The following is a 24,900-nucleotide window of genomic DNA, read 5'->3' as shown; positions in this document are numbered from 1 at the left end:
GACTATTTGCAAAAGACCTATGCACCATTCATTGAACCTTGAAAAACACTTGAAAATATGGGTTGCATTTGCAAACTTCAGTGTATGACATGGAAAGCTGGCAAGCTGCCTGGCTTCTACTTAAAGGATTGTCATTCTGGGAAAAATAAATTTCTCTAACTAGACAAAAGTCAATGTTTTCATGTTTTACTGCAATCAAACTGATAGAGCTGACAATTTAATGTCTCAACACTTAAAATATCTGTGGATAATCAGTTACCTCAATCAATCATAAACACAAATCCTTCTATTTTCGAAGCTTGTGTCTGTGACTGAGATGTAAAACAGTTTGGTGAGCCCCTTCCCCCACAACACCTCATCATCTATCCCCCCCCCACCTTCCCAATATTCCTGATTTGTCTTTAGCTATGCAGATATTTATACATGTTATGCATCTGGAAATAACTTTTAACAACTCAAGTGTGATCAAATTTAGAAACTTTTCTTTCACTGTCCTGTTTTATTTAATTTTTATGGGTAGTTTATAGACTGTATGCCTGTCAGAAAAATGTGGAAGTGTGCTGGCATTCCAGTTGAAGACATCATTACGAGTGAAAAAAGTGCTCAAGGCTTTTTCAAAGTGGGTGCTGAAACATACATTTCCTTTTTCTGACTCCAGGGGATGCTGGTAGCTGCCCCAAACAGACAGGTATCTTGGGGTCAAATGGTGGTGTGCTGGCCCCTTAGGATTTCCTGGCAAGCACACTGAATGGCTCACTTCTGGGAAACTAATCATAATGATGATGATGATAAAGCAAGGGAGGCACTGACAACAACATAAAAAGCTGCCTGAAGAATTGGATTCCAGGTTGCTGTACACTTGGCAGAGCTGACAGGTTCAGTTCACTAAGCTTTGGTATTGATAATGACGGGAAACTTCAGACAGTTTTAGAAATCTGTTTCTATTAAGACATGTCATGGTGTTTCTGCAACTCAAGAACAAGTTTACTGGGGCACACTATTCTTTCAACATTGATGTGAGTGGTTTTACATCCCTACCAGATAATTACTCGGAGCACTCAATAAGCCAAATTCCTTGCTTCAAGTATTCTTCTATACATTTTTTTGTATATGGTGTATATGTGGCTATATGTATATATAGACATATACATTCACTACCACTGCCTCCTTTTTGTTTCTTTGATTATCTGGGGCTTTGCAATCAAACTGAGTAGAATTTTAGGACCCTTGGGGCAGCATCCTTTGGTTCTGTGTCAGGCTACGTTGGAAAACAATCAATCTTGCTCTTACACTCACTTGGCGGAAGTGCCACGACACGGATTGTGCAGTGCTTTGCTCTTGCCATGAAGCCTGGGTGACAAAAGTTTTTACAAGAAGCTGACTGTATTTGGGGTTATGAATATGCAATGACTCTCATTAGTATTGAAGCGCCAGAGCAGGGGCTGACATCCCCCGCCACTTTGAGCTGCTGCAGAATCGGCTAATGAATTGTCTTTCTCCTTCACGCACACAGTCTGCTGTTGTGGCTCCTAAGTTCCAAGGGGAGTTGCCCAGTTTGTGAAGACCATTGACTGTAGAAATCAATTGTCAAGAACTACTCTTGATTTTGTGAAATCATGTTTAGACAGCACTTAGACTGTCAAAACAGGAGAGTGCTGAACTTTGCATAAGGTGATACCATGAGTAGGAAAATTTAGAAAGGGACATGACAAGGTATATATGTTCTCATATACACCACTGTGTACAGATATGCTTCCATTCTGGATCATTGTGCAGGAAGTGTATCTATATATAGGTGAAATCAAATCCATAGAAATCTGACATTCTTTTGGTTTGTCTATTATCCTTCCAAATAGAACTAACAGATGATAGAAAATTTCCAAAATGAATAGGGTTGAAATACAAAGCTATTCCATCAACTCTTTACCATATTCTTTCTTTCTTTTTTATTCCTGGGCCTCTGCCAAACATTTTGCAGCTCATACACATACCATCTTTCATGAATAAGTTACTGATAAGGATATGTTTCTAGCCACTGATTAAGATATCTGAGCTGATTTGTAGTGTGTAAGAAGATGCAAAAGTGCGCAGAAACCATTTAGAACAGGCCCTTTTCAATAGCATAAATTAAATGTGTTTTTCCACACCCCTCCTCCCTTGAAATTTCCTTTCAACTAACTGGGGAACGTCTGTGGCTTGCTGCAGATTGTAAAGAATGGATTGAATTGAAACGGATAATATATGCTAAAAGGTAAGGGATATGTTGTAAGCTGTGCAAATAAGGCAACAAACAAAAAGTAAGTCCTTACATTAGGTGCTTGCCCTACAGTCATTTATTTTATCTGCAATGTAAAGGCATCCTTTGCAAGAAAGCAGGTACGTTACTTTTGTAGAGTTTTTAGAAGGTAGTGTTATTATAATATTTGTTTGATGCATTGCTGGAAACAAGAAAAAACTAAAGCCCAAGAACATACACGTAGAAGAGTACCAAGTATGAGTATAGCTTAAAATAAATGCAGTCTGACAAAAGTGGCTCAAGTATCATACATCAAACACTTGTTACCTCTGCTGGCCTTAGTGACTGCACATGACTAAGAACAAATCAGTGATAAAATCTCAAGAAAGATGAAACCAGTCTGGACCTTTGCAAAGACCATCAGTCATTCTACAAAGCTGTAATATTATTTCTTCAAGTAATCCTTGGCTTCCTATTTACTGGACGTAATATACCCTTTACTTCTAGATCAAAGCCACCAAGGGACATTTTTTTTCTTTTTCTTGTTTTAATTGGATACATCTTAGAACCAATGAGATCTGATCACATGACAATGAACTGAATTATTCAGTTGCATTTGTAAATGTGCATTCTTGTACTTCACTATCAGCATAGGTCTTAAAAACTTCATGTTTAAATTTTTTTTTTAATGTTTTTTTATTTTTGAGAGAGAGAGCGTGCGCGCGCGCACGAGGTGGGGAGGGGCAGAGAGAGCACAGAGCTGCCTCTGTCAGTACAGAGCTTGATGCGGGGCTCGAACTCAGGAACCGTAAGATCATGACCTGAGCCAAAGTTGGGTGCTTAACTCACTGAGCCACCCAGGCACCCCAAAAACTGTGTTTTAAAGTGCCTGTATAATCAGAAGTTAAAGACCTTTATAATTACAGGCACTTTCTTATTTAGGCCTTTTTTCTAGGTATCCAAGCATTTTTCATCACAAGGCAAGGTTTACCTGGGTACCTTAAAATAAGCAAATTCCACGTTCAACTCATACAGAATACACTAAGATTTTAAAATATAAAAGTGGAAACAGATCAGCTGAAATAATTATATCTAAGCATAAAGTATTCAAATTTATTGGAAATATTAACCAATATCTGTTCCTATGAATATGAGAATCATAAGTGAAATATTTTAGTTTTAATTGCAACTATGGTGGTTTTGATTTGACTCTGTAATTAACATCTGCATTCTAGACTTTGAAAACATTATTTATGGAAGGTTTGTCCAAATATAATTTGGTGCTTATTGCTTTTATCAAATGTTGAATGAAATAAAATGCAAAAACTTGTGCTTCTGAGAGTTGTGCTGATAATCATTTATTGTATCTCCTTTTCTAAACACAACCACAATACAGTTGTAACAGCAGGCAAGGCAATGTTAGGTTGTTTCTATTCATACCTGCAATAGAATTTGAGCCATCAAAAAGAATGAAATTATGCCATTTGCATTGACATGGATAGAGCTAGAGTGTATTATGCTAATTGAAATAAGTCATTCAGAGAAAGACAAATACCATATGATTTCACTTATACATGGAATTTAAGAAACAAAACAGATGAACATAGGGGAAGGGGAAAAAAGAGGGAAGCAAACCATAAGACACTCAACTATAGAGAACAAACTGAGGGTTGATGGAGGTGGGTGTGGGATGGGCTAAATGGGTGATGGTGGGCATTAAGGAGGGCACTTGTGGTGAACGCTGGGTGTTACATATGTAAGTGATGAATTGAAATATGTGAGTGATGAATCACTAAATTCTGCTTCGAAAACCAATTATTACCCTATGTGTTAACTAGAATTTAAATGAAAACTTGAAACAAACCCATAAGGGAACAGCAAATATACATAAGAATTTAGGCAATCATTTGATTCATAGTTTTGTGAATTGGACCAAGAATTGGAGTATTTTATAGCAGACCAAGCACCAGGAAATTAGAGACACATGCTTCCTCCAGCTTATCTCCACCACCCCCCCCCCCCCATATCTTCTTCCCTCCCATACATATACTCACCTCACAGTGGGGAGGGAGGAGAATGAGAGAGGTGTTCAGCTTTTGATGAGCTTACCTAAAATTTTGCCTGAAGAAGCTATTTTAATTTGAACACTTATGTAACTTTGAACATATATGTAAGTTTTGTGCTTTGTGGCTTGATATTATTTTCATTTTGATTTACATGTGGGTGAAGGCACCATATTTTTCCAGTCTTGAAGGTCTCTAGAGGTCTTGATCTGAACTTGAATGTACCAGTGAATTTACCCTAAGCAAACGCTTATACATTTTCTTGCCAGTTATAAATGAACATTTGTTGAGTACAATCAGGGTGCTGGGAGTGGGGAGAAGTGGATTAGGAAAATACAGAAAGTACAATCCTGGGTACCAGGAAGTTTACGGTATAGCTGATATGAAAGATTGCGGGGGAAAGATGGAGATTCTTTTACAGGGCTAGGTATCAACAAATATAGATTGATTTAGTGAACAATAAGTATATAAGTGTTTCAGAGCTGCCATTGAGATGTGAGAACATCCTCAGGAGGGCTAACTATAGAGACATCTTACAAGAGTCAAGTTTCTACTTGGATTTTGGAAGTTTAAAGATTTTATTAAAATGTATTAAATTTTGCCTTTACTTTGAAACAGGACTTCAGTGTTTCTAAAACTCACTTTATATTGATTTCACTGGTACCATTTCCTTTAGAAGTGATATAATTTGAAGTTTAGAATCATGTGTTTGTAATTTGCTTTTCATTTTTCTCACTTAAAAAATTGTATCCATAGGGAGAAAAAAACTTGTTTACCGTAACTACTCCTTTTAATGTAAAAACTAAAAGAGTGAGGGAATATGCATTAAAAGATTAGGATAACCTCATTTTGAACAACCTCTTTTCTTCCTTAGCTTTTCACTCAGTAATATTACCTAAGTAAATGTATAAATGTTGATTCCATATTGATGCCCAGCAAAATAGAGATTCCTAAGTCCAGTATCATCAGAGATAGCTTTGCATTCCTTGGGGAGGGGGATCTTTTATTCCCTGATTGGGTACCCTGCAACGTGACGTAACTAATTACTAGCTGCAGTTCTGACTCTCAGTAACATTGTGAAATTATTTACTTACTTACCCTTTACTTACTTTCATACTCTTCTTACCCCTCTCCCACTCTACTCAGATGTCCATGAAGTCTGGAGGTTACCCCCTCCCAGGTGACCTGCTTTTCTTACAGGAGACCCTGGGGTTTGATGAGTGTTAGGTGTATGACAGGCACTGTGCTAGTTGCTTCACATAATTTATTGCAATACAGATAACTATGGATGTAAAAAACGTGCTGCAGAGAAATGCAAGAAATGAATAGCATCACACAAGTAGCTAGGTTTTCAATCCGTTTCAGACTCCAAAGCCTATGTTGTTTGTACTACAGCAAAACATTTTAACCTAGAATAATCTGTGCTGCAAGTTCAGGTTTTGTGCTGGTCGCAAAGGAAAATTGCTTCTGGCTGGGAACATTGCCCTGGTGCCCTTCAAATTAGATGAGGTGGATCTAATTAGTCCTACTAACTTATAAGGCCAGTTTTCTATAGTTGCACCTTAAGTTGTTTAAATGTAGGCTTATTTGAGGGAGATCTTAATCTTTGTTTTGAATTTATTCAGTTCAATTCAATTTAGTGAACACTTACGAATGCCTGTTCTTTGCTAGTCACTGTGCTAGATGCTGGTGGTACAAAGACCGTCTATTTAGGGAGACATTATAACATTATAATACAATTTATTGAATGCTATAATAGAGGCGTATGCAAGGGATCATGGGAGCATAGGAGGGAATAATTAATTTGAGGAAAGATGTCATTAAATGCTGTATTTGATCAGAGCCTTGAAGGTCAAGAAATAAAAATTTGCCAAAAGGACAGAAAGAGGTTGATAATTTATTTCAGGTGATGGGACCAGCCTGTGCACATGTGTGAATATGCCTGGTATGTTTAGGATACGACAAGAGTGGTAGATTGAACGATGGTCAAAAATTCTTCCTTTTCCTGCATCTGACTCCTGGCAAAATGATATTGAAGATTCTGCCATTAAGAAGTGGAATCTGTTTCCTCATCACTGAATTTGGTTGACCATGTGACTTGCCTTGGCCAATGGATGTTAGCAAATGTGAAACCAGCAGAGACTTAAAAAGTGCTTGTGCACTAGGGATTCTGTGCTTGGAATTCCAAAGACTATACTGTGATTGAGCCCAGGTTATCTTGCTGGAGGATAAAGTAGCCACCTGCAGGAAACAGAGTCTCTGGCTGACAGTCCGCTAACCACTGGAGATGTGAGTGAGATCATCTTGGACTATCTCGCTGATCCACCATTTGCCCATAGCCACATGGGAGAGTCCAGGAAAAATCTGTTGTCAGCCCAGACGGAATGACCCAGCTTATTTGCACAGTTAAGAACTAAATAAAATGTTGTGTTAGCCACTAGGTTTGGAGTGTTTTGCTGTGCAGCAAAGCTGATACACAGAGGGTCTGAATAGAGTGCAGAGAATGTGGGAAGAGACGGTGACTGATGATGAAGAGGAATGTAACATCTGCAACATCATGTTGAGAAGTTTAGATCTATTTTACAAGACCAACTTCCCAAACTTCACTGATTAATGTACCACTTTGATGTCTTTAAAAATGTCTACCTACTACATGAACTAGATTTTTATTTAAGTTTTCTGATTTTTTTTAAGTGTATTTATTTTGAGAGAGAGAGAATACTCTTGCAGGTGGGGAGGGGCAGAGAGCAAGGGAGACAGAGAATCCCAAGCAGTCTCCACTGCTGTCTCCGTAGCCCTGTAGTCCCTCCTTCACATACGGTAAGATCATGACACGAGCCAAAATCAAGAGTCAGATGCTTAACCAACTGAGCCACCAAGGTGCACCAAATTGTCTGATTTGTATATCAAAATTTATTTTAAAAACAAACTTAATATTAAAACCCCAGTTTGATGTGTTATTTCTGAAACTTAAAATATAAATATTTAAAATGTTGTCTGTGTGCTATCAAAAATCATCTTGTATATTGTGAGGGCTGCATTCTAGCATTTCCTGCTTTAATCAGTATGAACCAGCAGCATGTGGAGAAAAAATGGAAGTAGGGAGGGGCTGCAGTTGGGAGGAGTGAGGAGGCTATTGCAGAGGTCCAGGTAGGATATGGCATATGGTAGACAGACTTAAGATGTGTTCTGGAAGTGACGGGACCTGGTGACAGATTTGATGTATGTGGGATGAGAATGGGGACTGTAAACTATCCACTGAATGGATACTGTTAAGAAAGGGAAGAGAAAAAAAAGAAATAGACATGATGTTGCACCAAGTTTGAGTTAGTAAATCATTTGAAAACAGAGGTCCATGAGGCATTTATATATGTGAGTCTAAACTTAAAATATTATTTTTGAAGTCATCAGCATGTAGGTGATAGGTAGTTGAAGTCACAGAAGTAAATGAGATAAAGAGGAAGAGTTTAGTATAGAAATCTTTGGCTTTTTTTTTTATCCCCAAATTCTTAAGGCATATGATTTATCCCAGAAATAGTTCACTAGAAACCATTCACTAGAAGTAGTGAGTGGTTCATATAGGTAAAGATTCTCAGATAGGGGTAGAAGGTATCGTGTAGTTTGAAAAAAATGAAGAACAACCCTTAGGTAATTTTGATACATTATCCTTCACCCCTTGTTGATTTAGAGTGAAATGAGGACACTGCTGAGGAAGAGGACAGAATGGTCTGAGAGGTATACCTCTTCAAGAGGGACAGGACTTTTATAGAGGCGAAGAAACTTTAAGATGAAGGGCTAAGCCATGATACTAAATTCAGCAGAGAAATTCAGTAGTTTGTGGATTATTTTTTAATCAGATCTGGCTCATCAAAGTATAGTACTTGGGATATAATAGGAGCATAGTAAATGTTTAGGTGGATGATTTATGTAGAACCGCTTTATGTTTGAAACATCCCATGAGCCTTAAATAATCAAGTCAGATGGGATTTGTAATTACACTGTTTTGGGCTCTAAAATCAATGTGGATTTAAATTTTGTTTCTCTGTCCATGGTCGTCGTCTTCGAAGAGTTCTCACTTGGGCACCATTGTCCTGATCTTAGTGCAAAGGAATATCTGAGCTTGTTTTCAGGAGATAATGAGAGTCAACATTTTTGTTATGGTCGCTTCACACATGGGCCTCCTAACCTTTGCCACCCATGGTTCCCAGAAGTAAGTTATTTGCCTTATGATGATTTGGGTTGACAGGGTGAAGATCTGTGACGGGCAGAATTGGAACGTCATCTGCCTGTGTGGTTCTCAGGTAGTGCTCAGAGTCATATCAGGTTTTAAAATGATCATTATTATTTTTTGAATGACATAAAATTTCGCCAGGCTTTCCCTGAATCTCAGGAAAGGCCCCAGATCAGGGCAGTTTCCTCAGACCATGATTTGGTGCCTGTGCATCTTGCTTAGAGCTTGCTCAGCAGCACACACTGGTTTGACATCTGGCAGTCACGACTCCTGTGAGATTGGCTTCCCCACAAATGTGCCCTGAAAGCATCCCTGCTGTGCCCCTTCTGTCCAAGTGTAAACACATCACAGGAAATGAACAAATAAAGGCCCAACTTTTCTGGAAGGAGTCAGGATCCCCTTACCCAGCTGGAACCCTGGGGTTTGGTGTCCAGCTTCAGGAAATTTGACCAGCCATTTGGGTAGAGGCTGTTGTCTTGTGGCACCTTTGTCCCTTTCTCCTTCTGATTTCCCATGTGCTATCCATACCCTCTGTTCTAAGTCATTCAGCTGAGGAAGATTGCTTCAGGACCTTTAAAATGTGAAATAAGGGTTGTCTTTCATTGTAGATTCATTAGTGCAGCTGGATTTAGTTATTTACAGTTGTAGATTTGGCATTGCATTTGGTGGGGTAGGGGACTCATTTAAAAACAATTGAAGCAGTCTAAAGCTAAATCTGCAAATAAGTGAATGTTCACTTCCACTTATTTTCGTATGAAGATAAAAATATGAAAATGATTAAAATAGGTACATGACAAGGAAGTTAAGATATCTGTGTAAAGGAAGAAGGCCTTTTCACTTTTCCCTTGCTGTCTTCCCGGTTTCGTTTTTTTTTTTTTTTTTTTTTTTTTTTGCTCCAGCCTAATGAATGCATTTTAAGTAAAAATACACACACTCTCTGTGCTTTCTATCTGCCTCCTACCACAAATATCAGCTCAGCTCCTCTTTCAGATCCACTTCAAGGAAGCACAGACTTGAAAACTCTCCTCCATGGTTTTGTCTGAACTGGCTGCCATTCTGCAGCACACACTGGGTCCAGTTGCGGAAGTGGGGGAACCTGAGAGGTGCGGGAGCTGGCAAGAGTGACCATTTAGGCGCGTGAGTCAAGTGGGCCTGCGTGAAAGGATGTAGGTAAGCCCGAAGCTAATGGGAAAAATAGGGGGTCGTCACTAATTTTGATGTGGGGAAATCTTCTGCGTGCCAGGGTATTTGAATATTTGGCAAACAGCTGGCTGGGCTCTGGGAGAGTGCCTCTTGATTCGCCTCGTCAGATGTTCAAAGATAAAATGAGGCAGCCGGCGCGCCAGCACATAGCTCATAGCCCTGCAGTCAGTTTTGAATTTAGATTTGAATTGTGATATCAATGTCATGGTGGCACATGCTTTGAGAAAGTACTTATATAGAATAATTGAAAGATTCAGTGTGAAGCTTCTGAAAGCCATAATTTAAAGTCCCAGAAGCCTCCATATTACTTTCACCATTAAAATTTAAAGTGACAGAAGCCCAATTATGTATGGTTATTTTCTTAAATAAAATCATATTTCTAACCCAACTGAAAGATTCATTGCTGCCCACTAATCTCTGTCAGGAGAACCAATCTCAGTTGCATTCCGTGTCAGCGGCAAAGATGGTTCCCTTTATCCTAGGGACCGTGAAGTGACACTGAGGAAGCAGAAGTGGAAGCCCTCTGTGGAGGAGCTGGACTTGAGGCGGCTGATTTGCACTATGATCACCCTTATGGATCCTTTCTGGTGCCACTTCCACACTTAATGCAGTATAACTTTAATAGCAGTCCACAAACCCAAGTAAGGGCTGTAGCACACAGTTTGCAAAACCTGAATGACGTCAAAAACTGGTAAGAGGGGGCAGCTGGTTGTAAAGCTAAATCTCACAGCGGAATGGAGACTGGAATATAACTTTAAAACCTGGTAAAGAGTATAACTTTGGGGACTATTGAAAGATACGAAGCTTTTCCCTCTTTTATGAATTCACGGAAATCGATCTACCAGAAGCCTCTTTACCTGAAGACTCAGTTTGCCAGAAAGGCATATATGGCCACTGACACTGTGGCATAAAAATAGATCCGTGGGAATATAGCACCATGTCCCATGCAGAAATTTTAGTTTCTATCAGTCAAAAGTATGGAGCCAGACTTTTAGACTATGCATCCTTCCACCAATTTCTTTGGTCTGTTTGATTTTACTTTATAGTGTGTTGTGATTTGGAAATAAGGTTGTGATGGTAGCCAGGATTGTGGTGAAAAATTGCACAAGGCTAGTCAAGCTTAAACCATTGTTATTTATGAGAAACTTTATTCCTCAGGGTTCCCAGGGACAAAGGAGCATGTGAATCAACTAATATTATGATGCACAATGTTGAATGATATCAAGAGTATATGTACATCAATACTAATCTAAGCAATGTCTTATAAATTATACATCACAATTTCTCAAAAGTTTCACAGTATGATAAAACATTTACAAGTACATCTTGGTTCTGCTAAGTGTTGTTATGACTTTAGCACAACCAGCCCTGTGGCAGTTTGCAAGTTCAATTTTTGTTGCCTGGCGTTGGCCATAGATTCTTTCTACCCTTGTACAGAACTGGTATCATGCTGTGAATTCAACTTCCCTTCCTTCATCTCTGCCTCAAAATCACTGTGTCTTTTCCTGTTCTTTCCCTTTTATTCATGTCTCAGTAAGAGGCATTCACCTTCACTTGTGTCCATGATTCTGTCACTGTGCTTAGACTCTTCCGCTTTCCACATTTGACATTTTGTTGGCCTCTTCCTTAAAAATAAAAAATTCCGGGGGCGCCTGGGTGGCGCAGTCGGTTAAGCGTCCGACTTCAGCCAGGTCACGATCTCGCGGTCCGTGAGTTCGAGCCCCGCGTCGGGCTCTGGGCTGATGGCTCAGAGCCTGGAGCCTGTTTCCAATTCTGTGTCTCCCTCTCTCTCTGCCCCTCCCCCGTTCATGCTCTGTCTCTCTCTGTCCCAAAAATAAAATAAACGTTGAAAAAAAAAAAAAATTAAAAAAAAAATAAATAAATAAATAAAAAATTCCTTCCCTATATTCCCTACTCTGTTTTCTGTCTTTATTCTTGACTTCTTTCTTGCCTTTGCTTTCGCACCATTCGCTCTTTCACCTGTTGTAGTCTATGTTTAGCCACTATAGGCGCTACTCTCTCAAGGACTACTGTCCCTGTAGGGCACAATGACTTACCTAATTGGTAAATTTGGGGTGGATAAGTAGTCCAGCTTAGCCTCCTGCCACTCTCCTTCTACTTGAGAAGGGCCTGCCTACCAGGAACCTACATTCTCCCAGAGGAAGGAAGCCCACCCCAGACCAGCACTGTGGAGATGGACTAATTCTGTAGTTAAGAAAACTAGGCTTGTCTGGCTTTTATCTCCTCTATGCTGGTTGCAGTCTGTAACAATGGTTATATTCTCATCTGTTTTATTTTTGTATTTTTTCTTGTTCACAACCCACGAGAAGAAGGAAGTGTCAGTTTGGGAGAATTGCTTAGAAACCTAAATAAATGAAATAGTATGTACAAGTAGAAAGTTAGTTTTCCTTCCCAATCTCATTTTCCAGAGGCTTGGCTTCTCTCTCTTTCTCTCTCTGCACTTTTGAAGATAGCAAAAAAGTTGCCGTCTGTAAGCCAAGAAGCTGGCCCTTACCAAGAGCTAAATCTGTTGGCACCTTGATCTTGGACTTCCCAGCTTCCACAGCTGTGGAAATTATGTCTGTTGTTTCAGTCACCCAGTCTGTGGTAGTTTGTTATAGCAGCCCAAGCTGAGTAATTCTTCCTGCTTTTTCTATGCATATGCAAATGTATGTATAAGTTTATAATAGAAAATTTTTACCTGAATGTCACATAACAGAAATATACATAGCTATATATTTATCTCTATATATTGTATCTCTCTAAAATGGGTATTTCTATTTCATATAATCTCTTTATATATACATTTATTTGTATACATACACACTTGTATTTTTTCCAAAAATAGTAGCACACTATCTATACATTTTGTTCTGCACCTTCCTCTTTTCACTAACACATTTTTATATCAGTAAATAGAGACCTGTATTATTATTTTTAGTGGCTGCACAGTGTTCTCCAGTTTAAATGGTCTTTAATAAACCATTCTTCAACTGCTGGCCATTTAGATCCTTTTACACTTTTGAGGTTATAAACAATGCTTCAGTGAACATGGTACTGTTTTTATTTTTGTGAATTCATGCTAGTATTTCTGTAGGAAAGATTTCTAGAGCTGGTATTGCTGGGTATCTCATAAGATTTAATTGATTAGTAATGATCAGACACTCAGGTTGGGAAGAATTCTGAGAGAGCTCAGAGTTTATCCCACACTTCCAGGAAGGTAGTTTTTTCTCGCCCTGACTTTGAAAAGTACAGAGAATGAGACTCCATATTCTTTCCAGTAATGCCTTCCAGTGACTTGAAATTGAAATAGACTGTCAAAGAAATAATGGTCCGGCCAAGAGAGTTGAAAGTGGAAGACTAAATCCTAAGGCCCTTTGGTGGGCCTGTTTTGCAAAGCAACCAAGCAATGCCAGATAGAGGATTGTAAGGGCTACGGCAGTCTGATATTTGGATACGTGGACCTCTTGAGTCCAGCCAGACTACAAGTGATCTTAAAAATCTTAAAAATCTGGTTCCACTACCTACCTCGCAGTGCATCAGGCCTGAAAGAATAGGTGGGCTGTCTTTCACCCGGATTGTTTTGCTTCTGTCCCAAGGCTATTTCTGTTGCACAGAGGCATTTGATAGCTCATTTACAAGCTGACCTAAAGAAAACAAAACAAACAAAACAAAACCGGATGCAACTGGAGAGAGCTGTGGCATCCTTCCTGCTTCAGGTAGCCCCCTCCAAAGCAGGTAGACTTGTTTGGAATCTTTGCAATACTGTGATGACTCTAAGTGGGAAAATACTGTGTATTAGGATTTGGCTGTCAGAGCAGACATCTGCTTGACTGTCACAACTTGTACATTTTTCCCATTCAGGGTGTACATGGTTGCATGTCTTTGTTAGAAACACGTGCAGTGTGGGTAGCAAAGATGACCATGTTAAACATCCAGGAATTTTCATTTAATGTGCATATTTATAGAACACTACAGAAAGGACTAGGGCGGCCTGGCTATGTTACATCATTTCCCTGCTAACCAAAGAGATTTGAAATGGACTTTTAATTATTATTACCGATTTGCTATGGCTGTATTCCTTAATATGAACATCTGATTAGGATTAATTTTCTTTAATTGATGAATAGACCACTTGAAATTGTAGAGTTGAATATGTTGTTACATGTTGGCATATGTGTGTACTGTATGTTGGCATATGAGGTATGACTTTTTGCTGAAATACAAATTACAGACACTTAACTGTTTTAGTTTTAAGGTCACTGTTCTTTCTCTGCCTTTGTGTGGCCTTTTACATTTGTTAATGGAGATAGAGCGGGGCTAAGTGACTATTAAACTCTTTTCTATATACAGTAAAACCCATTAACATGGACCTTACTAAATTTGGAATTTATGATAATGAGAGAGGGCTGGGTTAAAGTTTACTTTTGCATTGTCTCTGAACCAAATCTTTGCTGAGCTAATAAATAGTATAATACAATTAAAGGGGAATGGCATTATCGTTTTATAAGGCAAGCTTTTCAGGTAGTCTAGAGAAGTAACGCGGGATGGAATGAGGTAGTGTGGCAAAAAGGCATAGTGCACAAGGAGCCACTTTCTATTTGCATGACCTCGGGCAAATTACTTAGGTTCTCTGAGTATCTTTTCCCTCACCTGTAAATGGAGATAGTTTACCTAATTTATGGAGCTGTTATGAGGTTTAGATTGAATGTATATAGAAAGCGTCTGGTGTGAGTACATACTTCATGAGTTGCAGGTAATTACCACCTACCTAAAATAATTGGTGAGCTAATTTTAAACACTTCTCATTTTGTCACTGAAGCGGTGTTCCACATGTTAGGGTTTTGGAACACTAATCTGAAATACTGCTTTACTTTTATTATTGATTGAAGGAACCCCCCAGCAGTTTGATGTGGCAGTAAAGAACATGAGCTTTGGAGTCAGACAAACTCAGGTTTGAAAGTATTTCTGTAACGCATTAGCTACGTGGCTTTAGGCAAGTTACTTAATATCTCTCAGGTTTTATTTTCTAATTTGTAAAAATGGGATGAGAATACCTGCCCCAGGACTTTTATGAGGACTCAATGAGATGTGCATGTACATGTGCCGTGCATGTAAAGCGTTCAGCCTACTGATTTTCATGTAGTAACCTCTCAAAACATCACCTGTTGCTATTATCGTGATCTTTTTGACAACCATCCATTCTTTAGACTTTTTACTTAATTCAGACTCGTTTTCTTCAATTAACCAAATAACTCATTTCACTTTTGATATAATCTCCATTTTAAATGTGGATTTTAAGTACATAAGTAAAAAAATTATAGAGAGGCAAAATGGCTATAAATAGGTAGGGTGAAAGAGGAAAGAATAATATTTTAAAAGTGGGAGCGCAAGGCCTTAAGTTAGACTTAAGTTACTGAATAGTCAATTTTGTGCATAATATTTGTGTCCTTTACGAGAGGTCTTTATATTAGAAGGAAATCAAATTGTGTGTGTGTGTGTGTGTGTGTGTGTGTGTGTGTGTGTGGTAGACAGTGTGGACTGGTCACCAGCTCCTGCCATTCACTGGAGAGAGAAGCAGTGAAATCCATGTTCAGTTTTATTTTCATCTTGCTTTCCCTGTATGTTTCATAGGCTGTATGGATGAGAAATGTAAGCACTGTAATGTCCTGCATGGAGACAGTAATCTATCCTCCCCTTAATGACAGTCTTACACAGTTTGTCGGAATCCATCACCTCAACAGATCAGACTGAATTACTTCAATGACTGGCAAATGGGTGGCACTCATGGTGAAGTGAAAGCAGCCAGGTGTGTGTGTTTATTAAGTGCTCTTCAATAGAAAAAAGTGGGTTTTACTGAAATCTCTCTCATCCATGCTATTTTTGCAGAGGCAAGTAGTGCCCATCTTCCTTTGGGAAAACAGAAGAATGATTTCACGTAAGATTCTGAAATACTGAAATACAAATTCACAACCATAAACGTGTTATAAAAATCAGGTTTTTGGGGCACCTGGGTGGCTCAGTTGGTTAAGCGTCTGGCTTCAGCTCAGGTCATGATCTGACCGTCCGTCACGCAGTCCAACTGGACTCAGTCCGTGAGTTCGAGCCCCACATCGGGCTCTGTGCTGACAGCTCAGACCCTGGATCCTGCTTCAGATTCTGTGTCTCCCTCTCTCTGCCTGTCCCCTGCTCATGCTCTGTCTCAAAAAAAAAAAAAAAATCAGTTTTTTCCCCCACATTGTATACATGCATAGTGGAACCTTGTAATAAAAACTAGAACCAATAATGTTGGGGCTATGTGCCTTTGAATTTCCAGGGATGCCCAATTTAGGCAGATAATTTTTGAAAGTGAAGTCAGTTCATTAAGTTGACAACCAGTGGTTTAACATATATGAACTTTCATAAAACTAAGTTCACAAGTCAGAAAAAAACCTTCTGTAAGACCAGGTTTATTAAGATTTGGGTCAGAAAAAGCGATCACTCTAATGTACACCATGTTGATTAGTTGCATTATTCATACATTTATTGGAAGTATCTAATGGTTTGTTGTTAAGGTGTGGCATTATGTGTCTAGATTTGGCATATCAATAGGAACAGCAATAATAATTAATTTTTATTGGATTCTTACTGTGTGCCGACACTGTGATAGAAGCTGGGGCTATACTGGGAAGCAAAAAAAAAAAAAAAAAAAAAAAAAAAAGATACAATCTCATGTTGGTAACAACCTGTGAAATAGGTATAGACACAAACAAGGTCATAGAATTTAAATAATTTGTCCCTGGTTTGATAGGTCATAAGTGGCAGGGCTAGAAATACCGTGCTGTATTTGCTATAGCATACTAACTTTTGCTTTGGTTAAGAGACTCCAAACAAGCTAGAATAGAAAGAGCTCCCTGACACGGTGGAGGTGCCATACCAGCTTTGGACTGCTTATGCTTATACTGTCAAGGAGGGGAGAAATAAACTTCTGTCTTACTACTCAGCTATCCCTGGGTGTTGGCTTCATTCATATGTCTGAAGATGCATAATCATTCTTTAAAAATTTTTAGGTTTATTTATTTATTTTGAGAGAGACACACAGAGTGAGTGGGGAGAGGCAGAGAGAGTGGGGGTGTGAGAGGACCCTAAGCAGGCTCTGCACTATCACCACAGAGCCCCAACTGGGGCTCAGACTCATGAACCATGAGATCATGACCTGAGCTGAAACCAACGGATGCTTAACCAGCTAAGCCACCCAGGTGCCCCATAATCATTCTTTTTAAAGGCATTTCCTAGATGTTGCACTTCTAAATCATACTCACATCCTACTAGCTATACCTATCTGCCAGGAAAATATATTTTGTAGCCATGTACTTCTCAAAATTTAGGGGTTCTAGTAATGAAGGAAAAAGGAAAGAATGGGTATTAGAGGACAGCTGGCAGTCTCCGCGTCATATGCCAATTACGAACATTGTTTCGAAATAAAATTTTGACCACAGGCTTAGACAATGACAGATGAGCTCAAGACTTTGGGATATGCCTACGCCCATTTTCCATTTCTTTTCAAGTAGTATATCAAAGTTATGTATGCATGTGTGTGTATGTATGTATGTATATATATGAATGTATACAGTGCATGTATGATATATTTAAATATAATATGTGAGATATCATAAATATTACATGATTCTACAGTGGACTCTGGTCATCTGCAATTGCTAATTCAAAATTTCACAAGAGAAGAGCCCCCCTGCCCAGCTCTCAAACCTAATGCAGTCTCTGATGAACTCAGTTGCCCATATGGAGCTGCTTGGAAATATTGTGTCTTGCTCACAGATAGACCTCCATGGTCCTTTTTCCTGGGTCCAGCTCTTTAGGTCCTACTTTACTAGTGACTAAGAGAAAAACAAAAAAAGAAAAATAGAAGTTAAGTTAGAGCTGGTCTTATTAGTCTGCCGTAGGCCTCATCTACAGGAAGTGTTATTGAGGAGCATCTCCCAAGTGAAAGGCAGTTCTATACCTGTTTTGCCTCACTGGCCATGTGGAAGTGGAGAGAAGCAATCTAAAGAGAGTGAGAATCACAAGAGATGAACTCCAAAGACGCCACAGCCTACAGAAGTCAAAACTTTAACCTTTTTTCCGCATAGACCAAAAGCTTCGCTGCCTACTAAGAGGCTTGTTTGAATCCAGTAACTTGATTCAGTCCCTTGCCTCTTTTCCTCCATGGGAGTGAGGCTGGGGAGTGGAGTAAGGGTAGAGAGCATGTGGAAGTGGAACTTTGCTGTCCTTCTAGAGATCAACATCAAGTACTTTGAAGGCACCATAAAAAATACAGGACATGGCCTTTATCCCACTTTTCTTTTTTTTTTTTTTAATTAAAAATTTTTTTAAATGTTTATTTTTGAGAGAGACAGAGACAGAATGCGAGTGGGTTAGGGCAGAGAGAGAGGGAGACGCAGAATCCAAAGCAGGCTCCAGGCTCCGAGCTGTCAGCACAGAGCCCGACGCGGGGCTCGAACTCACAAGCTGTGAGATCATGACCTGAGCTGAAGTCGGTTGCTCAACTGATTGAGCCACCCAGGCACCCCCGTATCCCACTTTTCAAAGAATTAATTGTCTGGGAGCTAATAGATATGAAACATTTGGTGAAGATTAAGTAGTTGAACTGTGTGTTATTGATTATTCCAGAAGAACCCAGGTAAGAGATGAGTCAATGTGGATTTGTTTCTTGGGGAAAGCTTTTTAGATCATGTCACAAGTGAGGTGCCAAAGGATGAAAGGAACTAATTAAGAAGGCAGAAAAGAGGGGGTGATGCATAATGAACTTAGAGGTCAGTGCATCTGTGTGCCTGAAGCAGAGACTTCATTTTGGAGACCAGAGAGTGAAGTAGAATAGGAAAGTAGGGTACTTCAGAATTCAGGCAGGAGTTAACCTGTAGGTAGTCATGTAAGTTGTTGTTGTTTTTTTTTTAATTAAGTTAATGTTAACCTCTTTTAAGTTTTTATGGAATGAAGGGAGGATAAATTAGGAAATTGAATGAATGAATAAATATAAAGACATTGTAGATATTATAAAAACTAGCCTCTTAAGTAGAATTTGTGTAGGCCGAGAAGACAGGGTTTCTATGCAGTATCTCAGTGACATAGGTTGCCAGGGAATAAGAGAAGTCAAGGCTAGGTGTATCAGGGACTGGAGTCTGCCTGCACTAGGGTTAGCCCGCAGTCTAGTCCAAGGTGAACAAGAGGAAGTGATGATCTTAGGGTTGGGTCAGGAAAGAAACTGAGGAGATCCAATTCAGCAGGAGACTTGGTTAACTAGAATGTAGACAGCAGGTGAGATTGTCAGGAATGGTGGTGTCATGGCAGGGAGCAATCTAATCGTAGCTGGATCCCAGCCAGCAGCTGGAGTTCTGGAATAGAATCTGGGGAAGTGTAGTGTCGTGGCCCTAGTCAAGTAGGTTTAAGTTCAGGGCAAGGCACATGGTATTGAAGGAAAGAGGGAAACTAGTCAAGGTAAAAGCCAGCTCCAAAGATTGGGCCAACATGTCTAGAGGAAGCAGGGAAATGGAGAAATGATGAAGCCGTGTAAACTCAGTGCAATTCAATGCACTTGTGGCCAAGGAAGGAATACGGTTCCTGCTATCTGGTGGGCTGAGGTTGCTTCTCTTTTGCCTGCCTGATGAGGATGGGTTGAAGGTCACAGCTGGGCTGAACCTCTTTAGTAGAGACTTCAGGGGACCGAGCTCAGACAGATCTTGGAGCGAATGGCTGCAGTGGAGGCCCAGTGGAGGTAGCATCACCTGGAAGGAATTGAGACTAGAGCAGAGGAGATGTAGGCATAGCTAGGAGCCTGTCATATGCCAGGCAGAGGAGATTAGGTCTTGACAAAGGGGTAGGGAGGATTTAGTAGAAATTCAGAAGTAAAGGGCACTGCAAAAGACATTTCAAATTAAGAAGATGTTTCAGTGACAAGTTTGATATAATGGATAGAGAAGGAAAAACCTAAAATGATTCCAGGCTGATATTAAATGCTCATATAGTATGACATTTTTGTTCATGAGCTGAAGGGTGCTTTAAGCACATTACTCTGCGCCTGCTTTTTTAAAAACCCAAATAAATAAAGTAAATTAGTGAATAAATGTGTTAAGGCTAAGCTTACTTGTGTGTTTGTTGGCTTTACATCTCAACTGCAGTGGGTCTGCAGTGGGACATTTTAGAGAGAAATAGCCCTTGAGCATGTGAATGTTTCTTGCAAAGATGGTTTTCTTTCCTGTTCTAAGAGAGTGTTAGTAAGGTGCATGTGCCTGAGTATGACTGAAAAGCCTAAGGTGGGGCCTTACCTGTATCTGTCTGTGTTGCTATCAAGGGGCCTTGTCTGCCGGAGGTGAGGAGGTGACGTTTGAAGTGTTTATGCTTCTTTTACTTACCTGGTTAGTTCAGAGCTTTTGCGGAATAAAGAGTGCTCCTCCCCAGCCTGATTGCTTCACAGCAGGAGGCTGTCTGCAGCTGTGATTTCCTGGCCATCCACTTTGGTGCCACTTGATGGGACACAGGCATGGACCAAAATTTTCTATTCATTAAGGGATAGGGCTTGGCACCTCAGGAGGGGTTTATTCCTGTTTATGGAGGCAAGGGAAGAAAATGCAGATTCCTTACCTGGATAGGGACATTTTGTTTTCAAAATGTATAGATATGTGGTGTTTCTGATTTTATTAGGGCTCGGATCTGCACCTGGGGTGGCATGGGTTTCAAAGTCATTACTTAAGGTAAGGAAAGATAACTTCAAACAGCATTATCACCACCAAAGATCTTGGTTGTATTTTTGAAAGTTTGAGCTAAATAATTGTAGTGATCAGCAAAAGACCAACTGCTGTACTTCTGAAAAGTTGCTCTTAGAAAGGCTTGGATTAATCATTTGTTTCCATTTTGTTCACAGATGTACTGTCTGTAGGACAGGGGTAGACTGAATACCTGCTTCACTGAATACCTGCTTCACATCACCTTTCACATTTTCTTATTGGAAAGACAGCCGTTGGAGAATCATCTTGTTACCATCAGCAAAAATGCAAACAAATCAAGACATTAAGAATGCCACAGTGGCCAGCAGTTAATGATGCCAGTGTTACACAAGCTTCGGCAAAGTTTTCAAGACAGTGTGCCTCACTAGCCATAAATCAGGAAAGATTGAACTTATCCTTTTTTGTCTCAGCTGTTCCTTAAATCAATGCAACCCCTCCAAATTAATGTGAATTGAAACATGCATTGTCTTTTCAGCTTAATTGAGTACTTACTATGTGTGAATCACTGCACAAAATAGGGGAGGGAAAATGAGGGAGACAATTAGGATGTGTTTCCTGCCTTCAATGGATTTACAATTAGTTTCAGGGCACTTTTTTTCTTCTGCTCTTAATTAAGTGTGTCCCTAAGATAGAAAACAAATGAGTGGAAAAGTGTATTCTGCAAGTATTTTAAATCCCTTTAATAAAACACAAAACAAAACAAAACAAAACAAAATAATCTAATGTGGGCAACTCAGGACATCTTCCATTTTTTTGGAGTTTCAATAGGTAGGATTTATTTCATTGATTTTATAAATATTCAGTAGATGTTACAGATATTAACACATTATAGTTGGAGTTAATTGAATTAAATTCTTTTTTTTCCCCTTTAGGTGTAGATTGTCTGTTGGAAAAGTATATTGTGTTTGTACATTTCTGGCAGAGTAGGTAGATGAATTACATCTGTTGTCTCTGTAGGCCTCTACCTTCTGTGCCCTAGGGGCCTGACATTCTGAGTAAGTTATTAGCATGGGGAAGGGAAGATTTGGATCAAACTTGGGAAAGCTCATGGACCCAAGATAGGGCAGGGAAGGAGCAAAACAGACCTAGGCAGTGACTCTGTAGGAAAACTTGGCTGTTTTAGTATTCATTGTGTTGTCTTCTATGTTCCAAAATTACTGTACAGTTTTTTCAAAAATTTATTTCTGATCTGGGAATAAGTCATGATTTTTCCAATGTTAAGGCACTAATATGACTGCAGACACCAGACATTTTATGTAGTGTATGTAACACATTTTAGTATGTACCGAACCAACAGTAGACATGTCTTTGTCTTCAGTAGTGTCCATCTGAATTGAAAATGTGCCGGCTTTTTTTTTCTTAAAATCATTATCAACAGACTTCTTAATTAAGCTGCCAATACATACTGCCAATAGCACTATGTGCCCTTTGAGAAATGAATCGTGTAAGTGCTGTTTCCCTCTTACTGAATAAACAATGTTGCTCCATGGAAAATGGACTTAAAATGTTCTTTGAATAGGAAATTATATTGCTTCCAAAAGAATTTGATAAGAATTCTCATACCTTCCTTTCTTTACTTAATTTCCAAAAGCTTTTATTTGCTCCTCAATAAGGAATTGTTCTAATTTGACTGATAACTTTAGTTGTATGAGTCATCCTTAATAGGATGCCTGCCCCCAAACTCCTGATGGTGATATTGGATATTTGTTAATCTGAGTTACAAAACTATATTGTATGAAACTGTAGCATTTGTTTCCTATTCTGGGAAAAATTTGTGGAGGGACCATCTCTGTGTTCTCAGAACCTAGCACAGTACCTGGTGCATAGTAAGTATATGTTGAGTAACATTTGGTGATTAAAATGTGTAAAGTAGCTTTTTTTCTGTGGTTCTTAAAACTCTGTAAAAAGACAGAGGGGTCTTGCTAACAGAGTAGCACCTTCACTGGTTTGTAGTTTATAGTCAGTCTCGTTAGAATGAGTCCCAAATCGACTGGATTCTTCATATACGGTCTAGTCCCCTGGGCTTCTGAATGAGTGTCTTGGATTCATCAGTTCAGCCCTGTGATTTGTACTAACATCCACTCTGCTTCCTCTGGCCCTTGGCCAGCTCAATAGGGGTGGGCCTTTGGAGGGGCTGTTCTGCTTCTCCTCCTCTGGCTTGTCCACCAATAGAAGAGCAATCACTCTATTCACTGGGTATTCACGACATGCCAGGCGCTGAGCTAAGTGTTTTTACACATATTCTCTCACTTAATTATCTCATTTAAACCTTACAGCAACCATCTGAAGTAGGTATTATCTACTGCAGAGATATGTATGTATCTTGCTTAAGTCATGGGGATCTAAATCCAGATCTCTTAGATTCTAAAGCCTGAACTATTAACCTCTCCCCTCTGCTGCATCCCAGGAGAAATTCCCAGTGCCTGGTGGTGTGGGGGCAGATCAGATCTGGACGTAGTCCAGAATCATTTCATTTGGTATTCCCAAACAGCAAACTGTCTACCAGATAAAACCCAGCAAATCACAGTTGTTTTGAGAATGGGGGAGGGCAGAGCAATTGGGAGAAAGCAAAGTTGGAAACAAACCAATTTGAGTCAAGCCTTTAGCCTTTATCTCATAATGCCTTTTTTTTTTTTAACTTTCTTTTTTTAACACAGCCTGACACCATGTGATAAATCAAAGCCTGACGTAATTGACCCAGAATTGATCCCCAAATGTCTTTTAGGGGAACATGCTTTAACTCTGGTTGTTGATTCTGAGGAATAATTGCCACCCTAGTAAGGTAATTACATATGCCATTGTTTATACACATAATAGGCTCAGAATGCATATTCTGCACAGAGGGAAAGAGAGTCCTGCTTACACATTAGGGGTGTGTACCATGTGTTGTGTCAGAATGCCACAAATAGCACTTGAACTGCGCCGTTACCGCTGATTTCCCTGACGTGTGTGTGCACGCGTGTGCGTGTAAGGGTGAGGTTAGGAGTGAGGAAGGAGATGGGCCATGGAAGGCTGTTTGTTGAGCCGGGTGGCAGTGATTTGCTTTTCCTTAATTTTTTAGTTTACTCAAACATCTTCTGGGTCTGATTCACTTAGCTCGGTCTGGTAAAAGGACTGTTTTTTTCTTCCTGTTTGGCATGTGCTTATTAATGAGCTCTCATATTTCTTTCCATCAAAGGCTGTTTACTTTGTGGAAATATAAAGTGAGAATCATTCTCCACAACATCCTCCTAAATGCCCTGTTTTTGACCACCCCTTTAAGTACACCAAAGAGTCAGCTAAAATGGTAGCTAGTGCCTTTCCTTTCACTGTGCTTTCTGGTAAAACATAAATGGGATTTAAACCACAAATGACCAATTAAAGCACTTCATGCCTTTTTCCTTTAGCCATAAGACAGTAGTTATCCTAAGTAAATATAACAAATAGGCTATTTTGTGGTAGTCTAACCCTAGCATCATGTGTATATATTTTTAAATCAAAGCCTTAAAAAACCCAAAATGTCATGACTTTTTGTAGTACTGCACATTGAAAGAAATACATATGTATTCCAGTATGGAACTGAGCATTGTTTGAGGCCAAAGCAATTCATCCTGGGCTATTCTCTGCTGCAGTGTCCAGCAAATTGCACGACCTGCTTGTTAGAGTTGACAATAGTGTTTTACCCAACAAAGGCCTCTGCAGCTCTGAGCAGCAGTGGAATGTCAGAATGAGCACATTTCACACACAGATGTGCAGCCATAATAGCCTCTTAAGAAGATGCATGTGGCAGGGAGCTAAGGGTGGGGGTTGGGTGCTTGGAGTAGGTGTGTGAGTGGGTAGGTTGGGGGTCAGTGAGAGAAGGAGGCCAACAGTTAGCAGTAGGGACATGGCCCCACTGACCACATTTAATCAGCCTTCTGTAAACAATTCAACATTTTCATTGTTCTCTAAAAACTAATAAAAAGCAACAAGCACTTTTCATTCATCTTGAAGTAATTTTCTGTCAGGTTGGAGCCCCTCGTGGCCTCCAGCTTGTGCAATGCTAGCTGTGTGATACAACAACTATTGCAATTTATTTTACAAACTCTGGTCATTCACATGTCAGTTAGTGTTCACCAAGCCGGCATCTGAAATTGTGCAGTTAACGAGTTTTACAACATTTCTATCAAGAGAAACTGTTTAGCATAACTGACTCTTAAGGAGTTATTATACCTCTAAAAATCCATTTTAAGGGGCATTATTTAAATAAAATAGAAAAACGGTTCACTGCCTTTTAAAGGGGCTACAAAAAAAGTCCATCAGCTCCAGTGCAGTAATCCTCAGCTTAAAGCACTCTTGAGAGTACTTCTGGGAATTGTCAGCATAATGAAATGTTTTGTGAAATGTCCAGATAGATTCCTCTACTCAACA

The 24,900-nt window shown here is 39.5% G+C and overlaps 1 long non-coding RNA gene across 9 annotated transcripts in view; it reads left to right on the top strand.

Moving 5' to 3' along the window:
* LOC123608287 overlaps window positions 1-22,385 on the top strand; it is a 153,759-nt gene extending 131,374 nt beyond the window's left edge. For all 9 annotated transcript variants that reach the window (XR_006717174.1, XR_006717178.1, XR_006717171.1 and 6 more), the window contains 2 exons: window positions 9,521-9,700; window positions 20,649-22,385. This is a non-coding gene — a long non-coding RNA (uncharacterized LOC123608287). The remainder of the gene's footprint in view (window positions 1-9,520; window positions 9,701-20,648) is intronic.
* Window positions 22,386-24,900: the final 2,515 nt, after the last annotated feature.

Source organism: Leopardus geoffroyi, chromosome A1 (assembly GCF_018350155.1).
Source record: "Leopardus geoffroyi isolate Oge1 chromosome A1, O.geoffroyi_Oge1_pat1.0, whole genome shotgun sequence".
Classification (NCBI taxonomy): Eukaryota; Metazoa; Chordata; class Mammalia; order Carnivora; family Felidae; genus Leopardus; species Leopardus geoffroyi.
Note: the sequence above shows the minus strand (reverse complement) of the source record. Positions and strands in the feature narration are given on the sequence as shown.